Source organism: Schistocerca serialis, chromosome 2, assembly GCF_023864345.2.
Source record: "Schistocerca serialis cubense isolate TAMUIC-IGC-003099 chromosome 2, iqSchSeri2.2, whole genome shotgun sequence".
Classification (NCBI taxonomy): domain Eukaryota; kingdom Metazoa; phylum Arthropoda; class Insecta; order Orthoptera; family Acrididae; genus Schistocerca; species Schistocerca serialis.
In genome coordinates this window covers 652,659,320-652,676,901 of record NC_064639.1, presented here as the reverse complement: position 1 = coordinate 652,676,901, position 17,582 = coordinate 652,659,320, and the positions used below count along the sequence as shown (strand labels likewise).

The following is a 17,582-nucleotide window of genomic DNA, read 5'->3' as shown; positions in this document are numbered from 1 at the left end:
TAAACCTGCACATAAAAGTTGAGACCTGGCAATGAATAATAATGTGAATGGTAGTTGACGCCTGTTACTGTTAGTTCTGGCTCAGACTAACACATAAGAAGGATGGAAAGCACGATTCGTCGCCTCTTTATTGAATTCCCGAACTTATTGACAATTAAAGAGTATAGCTTAGATTGGAATTGAAAGAAGTCATCGTTCAACGAAACTACCACTAGCTTAGAGGAAAACGCTGTGAACTTGTTTATTTCTTTTTTTATGAAGGAGATCTTTAAAGGACTCAGAAAAAGAAGTAACAAAGGGTAACATAAAAGTCGCCGAAGTCCTCTTCCCATCCCAAGATGCCTGTTGCACCCGTTTTACAATCTTCCTCTCCTTCCCGTCATCCACTTTTTCTTTCGTCCTGTGAAAGCTTTGTACTGGCAATTTCAGAGGGCAAGAAACTACAGTAATATAACAAGCAGCTAAGTGACAGTGAAGAATCAAATATTTACGTTTACCGGTACAAAATATTTCAGCATCCGGGACTACACCAACTTTGGCTATTCTTCGTGGCTGTTATACAAAGAATTCGGTCATACATTATGTTATAACTCTGAGAGAAGTCTGCAGTCTACTTTGAGAGCGACGACAACTCAAGATATTGGTCGATTAGAAGAATAATACTGTGATCAAAATAAATGTTACGTACTTAATATTGAATATTTAATAATAAACGTTATGGAATTAGTTTATGGTATCTCAGTACATCTGCTTGTTTGTAATGTAATTCTAGCGGAAAACGTGCATACCGTGGAGGAGGAGGGGGGGTGGGGGGGGGGGTCGTACGTGCTCTCTCTCATGGTGCAGGGAATGAGACAGGTGGAAGCCACAGAAAATGTCGTTGTGAGTCAAACTGATATGTCTAGAATCTGGAACAAGTTTCTAGCGATAGGATCAGTTGAGGATCGTTGCAGTATTGGCGGCGGAAGAAGAAAAAAAAAAAACAGGTGTGCATGACCGATATCTGCGAATAAAAGCTTGCAGAAACTCTCGACACAATGCTGGACATTTGAGGCGGCATTTCAAAATAGCTACAGTAGTGCAAGTGTCAACAAAAACGATGCGAAATAAGCTCAATGAGCAGAGATTACGTGGCAGAATACCACTCAAGGCTCCTTCTCTAAATTGATTTCAGAGAGGGGCTCGTGTCGCATGGGGATCGTGTCGCATGGCCACGAAAGCACTATTTCTGGACTAGGCATCAGTGGGACACAACACCCGTATCGGTGCCCACCCTGACAATACTGATGTTGTGAGTGGACACAACAAGGACAAAGTTCTCACCCGAATGGTATCGTAGACCGCCACCCTTATCAACTGGTTTCAGCCACACTTCAGGATGAAAGAATGTATGGCGGCAGGACAGCCCCTGGTGTCAGTAGATGAGAGGATGACTGTTGTGAAGTGTCGGACGACATCCCCGCAGGCATTGTGGCTCCATTTTGTGAACATCTTGAAGAGGGATTCACGTTGATGGACGACAGTGCACGCCCCCATTGTCACAATATTGTGAACATCTCCATAGTGCAGCATAAAATTAGTTGGATGGAGTGATCTCCGTATCCTCCAGCCTTCAGCTGAATTGTCAATGCATGAGCAGTTTGCAATCGTCCCGTCCCACCAGTGGTCTCACAGGGCATCATAGAGGCCTCTGTGGAGAAACGGGACAGTATCCCACAGACTTATCTGGACAATTTGCTAAGGAGTATACCAAACCTCACTGAAAAGTGTCTCCCTTTACGAGGAGAGCCAGTTGGCCCATAAACAATGTGTTTTACGAGACGACAGTGGGAGGAAACTGTAGTTTTTGCAGTGGAATCTTTTGTAAGGTTTTGTTTTTCTGTTTTTGTTTGTATTTGTCAAGCGGAAATATGTTTATCTTCCTTATTCTTGTTTTCTCATGACTATACCTGACAGACCAATATCAGTTTTGTTTTCTACCATCTCATTGACAGTAAAGAAATATGCAACATTTATTTAGACCACTGTAGATTATGTGTGAAGAAAAACAGGAAAAAGTATGACCCGTAGCGTTAGCATGCTCTTATGCTATAACTTGGTTAACTGTAAAAAATTATGTTTCAATGTACTGATCGAGTAAAGCAGCGCTCTTGCGAAACTTCCCAGCCTGCAGCCACAAAAGTTAGCGAGTTTATTGAGTTATCGACGTGATCTAACTCCCTCGGTCTGTTTATGCACGGCGTGCACGTACGCCTTGCTAACCACGGCTTGTTACGATTTAAAGCGACATCGTTGACTTTACTGCCCCAGGAGACGTTCATGAAAGTTTAAAGAGCTGCAGCAGCTAGCAGTCCCTTAATCAGGTGGCGCCGCTCCTGGAATTTGCGCCCGATTTATCGATTATACGATTAATAACGACTGCTATAATTAAATATTGCGCTTTATAGAGTATGAAGCGGGACCCTGCTCCAAAGTGGATTTCCACTAAGGTTGTGGGCATGTCATATTGATACCAAAATGCCACTCATGATAATGATGTTTAAAGAGAAATCGTTAGTCTTTATTCGAATCAGTTTGGCACCAACATTTGGCAAAACACAAAGTCGGAAAATCCAAGTGTTTGTGGCGTGGTGTTATAGGAAGATACCGGATTGTTAAGAGACAAGGAATTTTTCCACAGAATCGATGACTGACTGCCACGTTCTGTGATGAGGCATGGACGACCAACACCTCGTTGTCTATTAATGATTTCACCGTCCTTCAGCTTCACGATTGTAGTAAGCGAACAGCTGACCAGTTTCGCAGTTTCCTAGATTCTCCCTCCCAGGCCCTGGGTCTTAACCATCTGCCATTTGCCACGGCGGTTATGTCAGTGTATCTGCGGCCAATATAGTCGCTAAAATGATTCCTCATTCGTCTCAGCTCCGCTTATTTGATTTCCTTACCGCTCCCCGTGCCCGTACAGCCTCCGATATTGCATTCCTCAGGTCTCTAGTAGTGTTGGGATAGCGATATAAACACACAAAAATGACGGTAGTATGGCTTACACAAGGTTTAAAAAGACAGTGCATTGGCGTAGCTGTCATTTGTACATGGACGACGCAGTGGCCGACGACATTCACTTAACGACCGAGAGTAATGCCGTTTGCTTAGAGTTGTCAGCGCTGGCAGACGAGGAACGCTGCATGAAATACACGCAGAAGTCAGTGTAGGACGTACGACGAACGCTCCTGTTTAGACAGTGCGGCAAAATTTTAGCTTTAATGGGCTATGGCAGCCGACGACTGTCGCGAGTGTCTTTGTTAACAGCATTGCATCGCCTGCAGATGTCCTGGGCTCATTACCATATCGTTTGGACCCTAGACGACTGGAGAACCATGGCCTTGATCAGATGACTACCGATTTCAGTTGGGAAGACCTGATGGTAGGGTTCTAGTATGGAGCAGACCCCACGAATCCAAGGACCCAACAAGGCACTGTGCAAGGTGGTGGTGGCTCCGCAATCGGATGACAGTGTTTATATGGAATGAATTGGTTCATGTGGTTCAACTGAACCGATCATTGACTGGATATGGTTATGTTCGGCTAGTTGGAGATCATTTGCAGCCATTCAACGATGGAATAAGTGGATGACAGTGCGCCATGTCACCGGGCCACGATTGTTTGCGATTGGTTTGAAGAACTTCTGGACAATTCGAGCGAATGATTAGGCCACCCAGATAGCCCGACATGAGCCCCGTCGGACATTTATGGGACATAATCGAGGGGTCAGTTCGTGGCTATATAGGCAGACTGGCACAGTATTTCTGCAGGGGACTGCCAACGACTTGTTGAGTCCATGCCATGTCGAGTTGCTCCACTACGTTGGGCAAACAGAGGTCCTACACGATATTAGCAGTTCCACATGATTTTGTCACCTCAGTTTAAATCCAATTGGACAGACGTGTATCATTCCTTCTTAGTTCTGAATCCAACTGAAACCTGCTGCTTTAGCTCGCATCCAATATGAATTGATTTCGGATGCTCCCTCAGCATCCATGATAATCCTGGATAATCATTTCGTTGCTCAGAAATTGGTTCAAAATATCAACATTTAAAAAATTTTAATGTTCTGATACTTTTTTTTACCAATGAGAATCACTGAACCTGACGGAACAGCTCTGTTATGATTTCAAACTTGCTTATCATTAAAACTCCATATCGGACCAACGCAAGAACTCGAAATTTTTATACTAGTGGTCATCTCTGCGATCTGGAGTGACCTATGCAACACTCTCCGATCGGGTAAACGGTAGTTCATATCCCCGTCAGCTGCCCATATTCGGGTTCCCCATAGACTCCCTAAATCTCTCAAGCCCAAGATGATTCCTTCGAAAAGGATGCGGCTGAACTCCTTGGCCATCCTTTCCCTGAAGTTCTCCGTGTCCAGTGATGTCGTCAACGAAGCCTTAAACCATAGTCTTTGTTTGCGTGCCTCAGCGTCTATGTTACTCTCAAACATAAAGAACTTTCACCCTCTCACGTGAATGTTTTGCTTGGACCAAGACACATAAGACGTGCGCTCAAAAGGTATCGGGAATTTTGTAATTTTACGTGTTATATTAGTCCGATTCGAAGGATCCTTCTTGAATTAGTAAACATATCTGAAAAGAATGTGTACAATATATCCCAATCGGATATTTGGTCACTCATCGGCTGTTGTATAGGTTACGTGCGTTTTGCTAGTATCGGTGATTATTTACTTTGTATAAAAATTGATCAGAGCACTTGTAAAAAATTTCTGTGTAAGAACGGAATAAAACGCAGCAAAGTTTGAGAAATGTTAAATATTGTTTCTTGTGAGTCTTCTACGACGGAAACAAAGATTTACGAGTGGTGAAAGGAGTTCGAAAACGGCCGTGCAGGTTATCGAACATGCCTAGCATTCTCCAAGTAGCCGCTCATCGTCAATCGATGACAACGTGGAATAAGTGAAAGAAGTGAGTGATCGCCGAATCACAATCCGAGAAGTCACTGAAGATTTTGGAACATCTCTTGGTTGGTACCATGATATTTAGTCGGATATTTTCGGTATGAAACGTGTTCCAAACCGTTGACTCGAATAGCACCACGGCAAATTAAAATGGTTCAGGAATCGATAACTGCAGTCAGTAACGATACAGAACTACTGAAACGTGTTATAGCAGGTAATGAAACATCGGTTTACAGATAGGACGTCGTAACTTAGGCTACACCGCCCCAGTGAGTGCATTCCGAGACCGATAAAGGTTCGACAAGGGCGATCAACTCTGAAGGTTATGCTCACTGTGCTGTTTTATTTTAACGACATAGTGTACCATCAGTTCCTTCAACAAGGTCGGATAATTAATAAAATGTATTACTCACAAGTTCAACGCCATTTGCGTGAAGCAATCCTGAGCACACAATGCAGATTCGCGGCGAAACAACTCATGGCTTTTGTGAGGCCACGATAGCGCGCTTCGTTGCGTCTTCGTGAATTTTATTCGGCAGACATGACCAAATGCGTGTTTATTCTACAAAGTAACACTAAGGATAACCGTATCCCCTAGAAACGGTTTTCTGGTTAGTAAGAAATTTTATGGTTTTTCGAGAGGTAGTAAAAGAATCATAACGTAAAATCAGTTTTACAGAAGACGAATGGAAGTTGTAGATTCATTGGAAGGATTGTAGGATAAGTACAATATATGTTTAAAGTAAACTGCATATAAGGCACCAGTATGATCACTTTTGGAACATTGCTGCAGCCTGTGGAATTCGTAGAGAACGCTGTCAGGCGCCATCTTCGCATCCAGAATCCACCGGCCCACTATTTACGGAAATTATGTGACCTATGCATAGACAAATGATTCCACATACCTCTGGAAAGTTACCCAAGGACTTGCAGAATTCCGTTACGCGCATATTGGTACAGTATTTAGTTCCAATGGGGGGAGCACCCTTTTAGCACGTTTTGGCTCACCAGTGTACACAATCTTATCAAATGTATCCGGACACCTTTTAGTGGACATAAATACGGTGTTCTGATAACTTCAACTCTCCTGCGACTGGGGCAATGAGGTGGCTGAATATCTGCGAAGGAAGGCAAGCCCATTATTCCTCAAGAGCCGAAACCAGTAAAGGCAGCGATACTGAACGCTGGGGTCTGGAGCGAAGTCAAAGTTCTCTCATCCCAAAGGTCTCCCATTGAGTTCAGGTCGGGACTGTGGGGAGGCTACTCCATTTCAGTAACGTTACAGTCCGCAGACAGTTGCCTCACATAATCTGTTTAATGACAGAGTTCACTGTAACGTTGATACAATTAATCATTGTCTACGATCTATTCCTCGAATGTACGCAGTGCACAATAATAATAATGGGTTCATATCCTACCACATTTAGCGTTTTCTTAAGCGCAATAAGGGGACCGAGCCATACTTTGAAAACCACTTCTATACCATAACAGCAACTCCTCTGTAGTTCACTGTTGACACTACACATGGTGGCAGGTAACGTTCTCCAGGCGTTCTCCAAACACAAGTAATTCCACTTTTGATTGATATGATCCGCACTGACTCTAAAATAGTTTTATTCAAAATCACGAACGGTTTCGTGTCAATTGAAAAACTGGTGATGCATCCTCAGGTGAGAGAGATCATCTTCCGTGGTGAACACTTCCCGCATTGGAGAGCGGACAGTATTGCACTGCCTACTGCCGCTCAACCACGTTGCTGCTCATAGCACGGCTGAGATATACCCGTCGTTTTAACAGTGGGCTGCTGGTTTAGGGCGCTGTATGTTTATAATGTGTATGATGGGTAGTGACTATAAGGCCCTCTTCCACGAGTTGTTAAAAAGAACCTCTTTCGACCGAGGAAGCGTCTTCAATCGACGCGAAACCGATCTTGACTTTGAAGAAAACTATTTTGCATCCAGTTCGGACCATTTCAGTTAGAGTGTGGAAATTTGGCTGCAGTTGACCGCAATGTAAAATAACATGTCCACATCATTACTCCGAAAGGCCACAGGCTATAGCTTGATTCGTCACTCCAAATCGCACGTCTCGATTTATCCATCGTCCAATGGCGTCTCTCTTTACGGCACCTCAAGCGTAGCTTAGCACAGACTACAGTAAAGTATGGCTTATGAGGAGCTGCTCAGCCATTATATCCCGTTCTTTTTAAGTGTCTCCTCACAGCCATTGTGCTAGATGGACTGCTTGAAGCGCTTTGGAACTCACGAGGGATTCTTTCCACTGCTTTCACGCGATTTTTCTACAATCACCCTCCGCTATGTTCGTCGTTCTCGGTCTGCCTGGTCGTGGCTTCGCTGTGGGTGTCTCCTCGTCTTTCCACTTTACTGTCACATCACCAGCTGTCGACTTGGGCAGCCTTATGTCCCATGACTAATCCACGTTCAAGGTAACGAACTAACGTAATTACCCCATTCTGCCGTTACTGCTTCTTTACTGACCACAAAATCACACCATTTTCTTTTACACTGGCGGTTTCGCCTCTCCTGACATACATGGTCAATTCCGCATTACATAGAGATAGTTTCGATCAGAAAATTCTGATGTGTTTGGGTGGATGATGGATAAGGAGGATGGTGAGAGAGAAAAGAGAAGAAGGAAGGAAGGAAAGACTGGGTGTTTAAAGAGAAAGGGAGGCTCTGGAAACGGGCGTCCTGCGGGCTACCCGTATCGCGACGTGACCTGGCTGCCGTATGCGGCTGATAGCCGCCCCGTGTGACCGGAAACCCCGCCCCTGCGCGTAACGAGTCGCCTTTTACGCAGACACTGGCCCGCCGGACCGGGCGGCCGCTTATCACCGCGAACACAAGCCCCGGCGCTCGGCCCTGGCTTCCTGTGACGTTACGTCTCGTCACGTCACGTTTCGTTTCGTGTCGCTGAGTTGCGCTCATTAGAGTGTCTCGCAAGCGAGCTCACTCAGGGCGCCAACGATAATCGGTGCGTTGCTTTTCTTGTTCCATGAAGCTGTCTAACCGAATAAAACCTTCACTTGGGCCTGAAGATTTAGTTCTCTCCTGCCCCTTTCCTAACGATTGTCCCTGCGTATGGGGTCGCCGGTTTTGTGATTTGAATTTCTTATTTGATTTTTTAATACTACATGGCGATACGTTTGGCTTTAGGAAAGGTGAAGGCAACAAATGGCAGCTCTGAGTGCGTTTTACCATCGATTTGTCGACCTAAAAATTGCGTTCAACATGCAAAATAGTACACAAGGTATTCTAAATTCTCACGAAGATGGATGTATGCTATAGGGAAAGATAGGCAATATGCAATATATACACTACTGGCCATTAAAATTGCTACACCACGAAGATGACGTGCTACAGACGCGAAATTTAACCGACAGGAAGAAGATTCTGTGATATGCAAATGATTAGCTTTACAGAGCATTCACACGAGGTTGGCGCCGGTGGCGACACCTACAACGTGCTGACATGAGGTAAGTTTCCAACAGATTTCTCATACACAAACATCAATTGACCAGCGTTGCATGGTGAGACGTTGTTGTGATGCCTTGTGTAAGGAGGAGAAATGCGTACCATCACGTTTCCAACTTAAAGGTCGAATTGTAGCCTATCGCGATTGCAGTTCATCGTATCGCGAAATTACTCATTGCGCTGGTCGAGATCCAATGACTGTTAGCAGAATATGGAATCGGTGGGTTACGGAGGGTAATACAGAACGCCTTGCTGGATCTCAACGGCCTCGCATCACTAGCAGTCGAGATGACAGGCATCTTATCCGCATGGCTGTAACGGATCGTGCAGCCAAGTCTCGATCCCTGAGTCAACAGATGTGGACGATTGCAAGATAACAAGCATCTGCACGAACAGTTCGACGATGTTAGCAGCAGCATCGACTATCAACTCGGAGGCCATGGCTGCGGTTACCCTTGACGCTGCATCACAGATAGGAGCGGCTGCGATGGTGTACTCAACGACGAACCTGGGTGCACGAATGGCAAAACGTCATTTTTTCGGATGAATCCAGGTTCTGTTTACAGCGTCATGATGGTCGCATCCGTGTTTGGCGACATCGCGGTGAACGCACATTGGAAGCGAGTATTCGTCATCGCCATACTGGCGTATCACCCGGCGTGGTGGTATGGGCTGCCATTGGTTACACGTCTCGGTCACCTCTTGTTCGCATTGACGGCACTTTGAACAGTGAACGTTACATTTCAGATTATTACGATCCGTGGCTCTACCCTTCATTCGATCCCTGCGAAACCCTACGTTTCAGCAGGACAATGCACGACCCATGTGCATGTTGCAGGTCCTGTACAGGGCCTTTCTGGATACAGAAAATGTTCGACTGCTACCCTGGCAGTACGTTCTCCAGATCTCTCACCAATTGAAAACGTCTGGTCAATGGTGGCCGAGCAACTGGTTCGTCACAATATGCCAGTCACTAGTCTTGATGGACTATGGTATCGTGTTGAAGCTGCATGGGCAGCTGTACCTGTACACGCCATCCAAGCTCTGTTTGACTCATTGCCCAGGCGTATCAAGGCCGTTATTACGGCCAGAGGTGGATGTTCTGGGTACTGATTTCTCAGGATCTATGCACCCAAATTGCGTGAAAATGTAATCACATGTCACTTCTAGTATAATATATTTGTCCAATGAATACCCGTTTCTCATCTGCATTTCTTCGTGGTGTAGCAATTTTAATGGCCAGCAGTGTATAAGAACCGAAAAGGAAAAATATGAATGGACGACCAGGATGAAATACTCCGATTCGAAAGAATATACGACAGACATACAGTCGTTTTGCCCCTACTAATCAATGTATGTGCGGACAGATACATGTTCATCTGCAATCAATGAGGCACATGGCACTGATCTGGTAAACTATGCTGCAGTGCTGGATCACAAATTTTATAATTTATAATTCTGAACTAAATTACTATACACTACAGTGACAAAGTTCATGCGCTAGCGTTACGCAAATTTATAGATGGCGGTAGTATCGAGTGTACAAGGTACAAAAGGGTAGTTCACTGGTGGAGCTGTCATTTGTACTCAGGTTATTAATTTGAAAAGGCTTCTGATTTGACTACGGGCGCACGACGAGAATTAACAGACTTTGAACGGGGAATGGCACGTGGAGCCAAACGCATGGGACATTCCATCTCAGAAACTGTTAGGCAATTCAGGATTCCGAGATCCACGGTGCCAAGAGTGTGCCGTGAGTACCAATTTCAGGCATTGCCTCTCACTACGGACATGGTTCAAATGGCTCTGAGCACTATGGGACTCAACTGCTGAGGTCATAAGTCCCCTAGAACTTAGAACTACTTAAACCTAACTAACCTAAGGACAACACACACATCCATGCCCGAGGCAGGATTCGAACCTGCGACCGTAGCGGTCGCGCGGTTCCAGACTGTAGCGCCAGAACCGCTCGGCCACCAGCGGCCGGCCGACGGCCTACACTTAACGACCGAGAGCAGTGGAGCTCGCTGGGAGTTGACAGTGCTAACAGACAAACAACACCGCAGAAATCAAAGTGTGACGTACGACGAACGTATCCATTAGGACAGTGAGGTGAAATGGGGAGTTAATGGGCTATGGTAGCAGGCCAACGACGCGAATGCCTTTCCTGACAGCTCGAACTCGCCTTCACCGCCTCTATCGAACTCGTGGCCATATCAGTTGGATCCTACACGACAGGAAAAACTTGGCCTGATCAGATGAGTCCCGATTTCAGTTGGTAAGAGTTGATGGCAGGGTTCGAGTGTGAAGCAGTCCCCACGAAGCCATTGACCCAAGTTGTCAACAATGCACTGTGCAAGATGGCGGTGTTTCCTTAACGATATAGGCTGTGTTTACATGGAATGGAGTTGTTCCTCTGGTCCATCTGAACAGAGCATTGACTGGAAATGGTTATGTTCGGCTGCTTTGAGACCATCTGAAGCCGTTCGCGAACTTCATGTTTCCAAGAAACTATGGAACTTTTATGGATGACAATGAGGTGTGTCAACAGGCCGCAATTGTTCGCGTTTGGTTCAAAGAACATTCTGGAGAATTCGAGCTAATGATTTGGCCACCCAGATCGCCCGACAAGAGTCCCATTGAACATTTATGAGACATAATCAAGAGGTCCTGCACCGGCAACGCTTTCGTAATTATGAACTACTATAGAGGCAGCAAGGATCAGTATTTCTGCAGGGACCTTGAACGACTTGTTGAGTCCACGCCACGTAGAGTTGCTGCACTACGCCCGACACGATGTTCAGAAGTAGCTCTGACTTTTGTCACCTCGGTGCATAACAGTATACTGCACTACACTATACTACACTACACTACATTACACTACTGCTCTTGATATCACAAAGAGGTTAGATTTCACATTTGTCTGGATGGTTAGCCCCCACTGCGCTGAGATACAATTCAGGATTCACAGGGGCTGTGCCACCCAAAGTGTAGAGATGGGGAGATGGCTGTCAAGATCTCAAGAAACGCTTCCTGGTGCTCCCCGAGGCTCTTCTACTCACAGCTTCCGGAAGGTTGTTGTAGGTGGAAGTTCTGCCGTGGTGCCTCTCTCTGTTAGGATGTATCGCTTTTTCATGGTTCTCTCAGCAATGTAGACTTGCAGTGCTTAAGCTTATATTTTAGCTGTCAGTGAGTTCAGCTTATCCTGTAGTTCTCATTCCTTATTATGTATTATCAAATGCGTTCCCGTCCTGGCCTGTAATATCTTGTCTAATAACACACTCTCAGACGATGTCGTCAGGGATGCCGATTGCTCCACATTCACAAGTACATGTGATGTGTTGTATTTCCAGTAAGTGGCTGGGATATGGACCCCGTCCTGACAAGTGGCGTATTGCTCCCTTGGTCGGAAGAAAATATGGCATTCTTGATATTTCTTTTATGTTAGGAAGGAACTGTTAGGTTCTCCTTCCTGTTTCTGCCCTGTCCCATATTTATCGCCATTTACACTGAATACCAAAGAAACTGGTACACCTGCTTCTTATCGAGTAGGGTCCCTGCGAGAACGCAGAAGGGTCACAATACGACTTGGCATGGACTCGACTAATGTCTCAAGTAGTGCTGGAGAGAAATGACAACATGAATCCTGCAGGGCTGTCCATAAATGAGATAGAATAGGAGGGGGTGGAGATCTCTTCTGAATAGCACCTTGCAAGGCATCACAGCTATACTCAAGAATGTTCATGTCTAGGGAGTTTGTTGGCCAGCGGAAGTGTTTAACCTCAGAACAGTGTTCCTGGAGCTATTCTATAACAATGCTGGACGTATGGGGTATCGCATTGTCCTGATGGAATTGCCCAAGTCCGTCGGAATGCACTATGGATATGGATGGATGCAGGTGATCAGACAGTATGCTTACGTACGTGTCTACTGTCAGAGTCGTATGTAGACGTATCAGCGGTCCCATATCACCCCAACTGCACATGCCCCTAACCATTACAGAGCCTGCACCAGCTTGAACAGTCCCTTGCTGACATGCAGGATCCATGGATTCATGAGGATGTCTCCATACCGGTACACGTCCATCCGCTCGATACAATTTGAAACGAGACTCGTCGGACCAAGCAACATGTTTCCAGTCATCAACAGTCCAATGTAGGTGTTTACGTGCCCAGGCGAGGCGTAGTTTTGTGTCATGCAGTCAACAAGGGTACACATGTGGGCCTTCGGCTCTATGCGTTTCGTTGAATTCTTAGCACGCTGACACTTGCTGATAGCCCAACATTAAAATCTGCAGCAATTTGCGGAAGGGTTGCACTTGTGTCACGTTGTACGATTCTCTTCACTCGTCGTTGGTCCCGTTCTTGCAGGATCTTTTTCCGGCTGCAGTTATGTCGAAGATTTGATGTTTTACGAGATTACTGATATTCACGGTACACTCGTGAAATGGTCGTACGGGAAAATCCCCACCTCATCGTTACCTCGGAGATGCTGTATCCCATCGCTAGTGCGCCGACTATAACACAAAGTTCAAACTCACTAAAAATCTTGATAATCTGCCATAGTAGTAACCGATCTAACAACTGCACCAGACACTTGTTGTCTTGTACAGGTGTTGCTGACCACAGCGCCGTATTCTGCCTGTTTATATGTCTATACCACTTCCTTTGGCGCTTCAAGGTATATCAATACATGACCTTATTTCTTTATTCGATTCGCCTCTAGTGGCCAATACTCATTTACCTTTCCTTATTCGGGCTTCTTGAGCCAATATTATGAACCTCTCTTTCGTATGACTACGTCTAGAGATAGCAAGTCCAATACAGTATCACCAACAGTGCCTTAGTCGGCGATGTTCTATGCATCTTTCAGGAGCAGATGTACACTTCTCTGCGCTCGCCTTAAAGCCTGTCCTGTAATTACCTTCCTGGTTCTATGAGCCCAAACGCTCGACCCGTAGCCCACAATAGCATTAACACTGCGATGTGATATTTCCTTATTGCGATTATTAACATTTGAAAACTTCTTTGGCCAAATATTACTACTTTGTTCAGAATTGTAATGCCTCTCTGGCAGGCTATTTCTACATGTGCATGAAAGTTTTGCTTTTCAGCAACGTCTATACCGAGGTAACTATGTACATCATTTCTTTTCACAGGTCGATCATTTTACTGTGATAGTGAAGTTCTTGTTCCTTCTGGTGACATATAAACTGTTTGCGTGCCGATCGACCCACCCTTCTCCGTCTGTACCGGTCCCTTGTCCGTTCGAAACTCAACTATGGGTGTTTTGTTTATGCGTCTGCACGCCCATCCCTCTTACGCCGTCTCAACACTATCCACCATCAAGGCATCCGTTCGTCCACAGGCGCCATTTCACCAGCCCGGTTGAGAGTCTGTATGCTGAAGCTGCTGGGCAACCACTGTCCTACCGCTGTGACCTTCTCCTCAGCAAGTATGCATGCTGTTTGTCTGCCAAGCCTGGCCACCCCTCCTATGCCTACTTCTTTGCTGATTCCTTTGATTGTCAGTATGGGGCTCGTCCCTCTTCTCTGTTACCTCCTGGAGTCCGCTTTCTTCACTTCCTACGGCGGCTTAACTTCACACTACTTCCAACTTTCCCAGTGGGTGTGAACCCTTCACCACCTTCGCTTCGTGAAGCGGCTCATGTTACCCTTGGCCTTCATTTGCTTCCTAAGGACACTGCTCCAGCTTCGATCTATCGCCTCCAGTTTCACGACCTTCGCATAGAATTTCGCGATAGTACGTTTGTCTACACTGATGACTCTCTGACTGAACGTGGGGTCGGGTGTGCCTTCGTCGTTGGTACCCGTGTCTTTCGATATCGGCTTCCGGCACACTCCTCAGTATTTACAGCCGAGCTCTTCGCTTTGTATCAGGCCGCGGAGTATATCCGGCGACACGGCCTTTCCAATTGTGTCCTCTGCTCAGACTCACTCAGTGCCCTCCAAAGTCTATGTACGCTGTACACTGCTCACCTCTTGTTCATTGGGTCCAGGAAAACTGTCACTTGCTCATTCGTCGTGGAGCCAGTGTCATGTTTCTGTGGGTCCCTGGTCATGTCGGTCTGCCAAGAAACGAGGCTGCTGGCGTTGCTGCCAAGGCTGCAGTCCTCGTACCTCAGCCCGCGAGTACCTATATTCCCTCCGATGACCTCTGCGTTGCCGTCTGTCAGGAGGTGGTGCCCCTTTGGCATCGCCAATGGTCCTCCCTCCACAGGAATAAGCTTCGGCTTGTTAAGCCTCTCCCAACGCCTTGGATGACCTTCTCTCGGCCCTCCCGCCGGGAGGAGATTATTTTAACTCGGCTGCGTATTGGGCACTGCCTTTTTAGTCATCGTCATTTGCTAAGTGGCGCTGCCGCACCTCTTTGTACACATTGCGCCAAAATGTTAGCTGTCATCCACTTCTAGAATGCCCTTTTTTTAACAGTTTACGTTTCAGCTTGGGTCTGCCACGTGATTTATCAGCCGTTTTAGCGAATGACGCGCTGGCTGTCGATCACGTTTTACTTTTTATCCGCCGAAGCCATATGGCGAAGCCAATTTAATTTTTAGTTTTGGACCTCCATTTCTGTATGGCGTTTTCTCAGCCGTTTTTCCACGTGCTTGTTTTTAGTTGTCTTTCATTCTGTCCATTGGGACTGATATATAGTCGTTTAACTCCTCTCTGTGTTCATGTTCTCTAGTTTTGACTTGGGCGCGTATGACCCCAGTTGTTTTTTGCAAAACAAAACAAAAACTGAAACAGAACGGATCAATATAATTACCTATCGTTGACCTTTCGCTAGTCTCATACCAGTTTGGTTAAGGTAATGTTATGCTGTGTTGTGCCTCTGAAACGTGTTTAAAAGATCTCAAATAATTTATTCATCATTAGTATTAATAATTTATTCATCATTGGTATTCAGTTGATACAATACGTTAACTTATCATTCTGCATTTATTAGCGTACATTCGGTAACACCAGAAGAACAGATATTGCTCTTTAACTAAATTGAGTGTATCTATGACACAGGTTTTATATTTGGCGTTGCTTAAAAGGCCCATTCCTCTCAAATATAAGCACCGTCTCTTAACCACTGCAGCACTTCATTTTGTTTAGTCAAACAGTAACAGAATGAAAAATAAATGAGGTTGGTCTATTTCAGAGATATAGTTCGAAGATAAAGTATTGACATTCTGCCCACTGTAAGTTGTACCTCTCAACTAGCTCTGAAGTTTTCGAATTATACTCCCCGCGAGCAACGCCTCTTCTGTGTTACTTTTCCTTCATAATTCTCTTTCTGTTCATATATGCTGTCGAAATGCGTGCATCGTCCGCACTGTAGAACTCCCAAGGGCGCTGCCAATTCCACTGCCGCAGGCCGCATGCATATTCCATGAGCTTATATTATAGCTTCTCCCATTCCATCCGTCCGTCGCAAGAAACATGATACCCCCAGCGCAACACTGGCTTGTATTTCCTTCCCTTCAGTACGTACCACGTTTGGCTTTATGTTCGTCGGGAATTTCTTTAGTTTTGGCTCATTCTGCATTATCAGTTTTCTGTTGTGTTTATGCACGCTACAGAGTTTATTTCGTACTGCTGCGCACCTTACAATGGCAGAATGAAGTGCTCAAAACATTTAAGAGAAATATCTTAGTTTCAAGTAAGAATGTCTCGCTTTGAATGGAGCTATACTGGAGACAAAAATCTTAAATTATTTTGTAGAGACAGTAAGCAGATAATCAGTTGGAAATTGGAAGACGTATTAAAACCCCTTCACCATGGTTTTAACGGTTATAAAATGTCTTCTGCAGAAGGAAATATGGACAATGGACTACATGTTGTGGCAGTTGTACGTTAAAATAAGCCAAAGGCGACAGTCAAATATAGAATTTCACCACCATGATAATTAAAACATGCACAACACTGTTTTTGTCGTGTGGTATTTCCTCATCAATGTACAAATGGTTCAAATGGCTCTGAGCACTATGGGACCTAATATCTGAGGTCATCAGTCCCATAGAACTTAGAACTACTTAAACCTAACTGACCTAAGGACATCACACACATCCATGCCCGAGGAAGGATTCGAGCCCGCGACCGTAGTGGTCGCGCTGTTCCAGACTGGAGCGCCTAGAACCGCTCGGCCACACCGGCCGTCTCACCAATGTACAGCTAGTGCAAGTTTTAATTTATTATGGTGGCGAAATTTTATATTTGACTGACGCCCTTCAGCTTATTTTAACGTACGTCTTCCACAACATGTATTCCAGTTGCCTATATTTCCTTGTGAAGAAATCGTTTTTATAACCGTTGGAACTACGGTAAAGCGATTTTGATACAGCTTCCAGTTTGCAACTGATGTTACTGTTGCTGCTCCAGTCATGTACAAAATTTAAAAACTTAAATTAAAACTTAACGAATTGAGAGAATCAGACTGGCCTAAATATTTGTCGAAAGATGCAGATAATTACGCCTGCAACTCTTGCTTCACCAATTTGTGAACTGGGACTCTAAGAAGGGATTTGATGATTAAAACACAGGCTTTCCTCCATGGGCGGACGTATTATCGCATAGTACAATCACGAACAAGATGAAGCTTCTACCAGTTATTTTCACTTCTTCCTCTTCTTCTTCTTCTTCTTCTTCTTCTTCTTCTGATCTGTAACTGCTTGAATATAATGCATTGCTTGCACGCCTTGGGCACATATGGCTTTGTCATCTTTCAAGCACAATGTGATCATTTAACGCACAAATAATAACCAGAGAATTGCTACAATAGAACGTCCCGTCTCCGCGTACGTCATTGGCGGAAAGGGTATAAATGTAATATGGGAGGCAATGGGATGTTGTCTTGGTACAAAAAAAATCACTTCGGACGAATGCTATGGATCAGGGAAACCGAAGGAAATTTTCCATTATGCCAGAAGGCGTGTTGTGCTTTTGAATTTAGTCGTACTCAATCAGTGATTGCAGTTCAGCGGGCGTTTCATATAAGATTTCGTGCTAAACCACCATCACCAAAGAACATTCGACGGTGGTGTGAACAGTTTGAAGAAACGGGGTGCCTCTGTAAAGGCAAAAGTCCTGGCCGGCCGTGCGTTCCTGA

The 17,582-nt window shown here is 45.2% G+C and overlaps 1 protein-coding gene across 2 annotated transcripts in view; it reads left to right on the top strand.

The window, feature by feature from the left end:
* Nucleotides 1–17,582, top strand: part of LOC126457734 (neuromodulin) — an 895,299-nt gene that overhangs the window by 248,345 nt on the left and 629,372 nt on the right. The gene's annotated exons all lie outside the window — the stretch shown is intronic.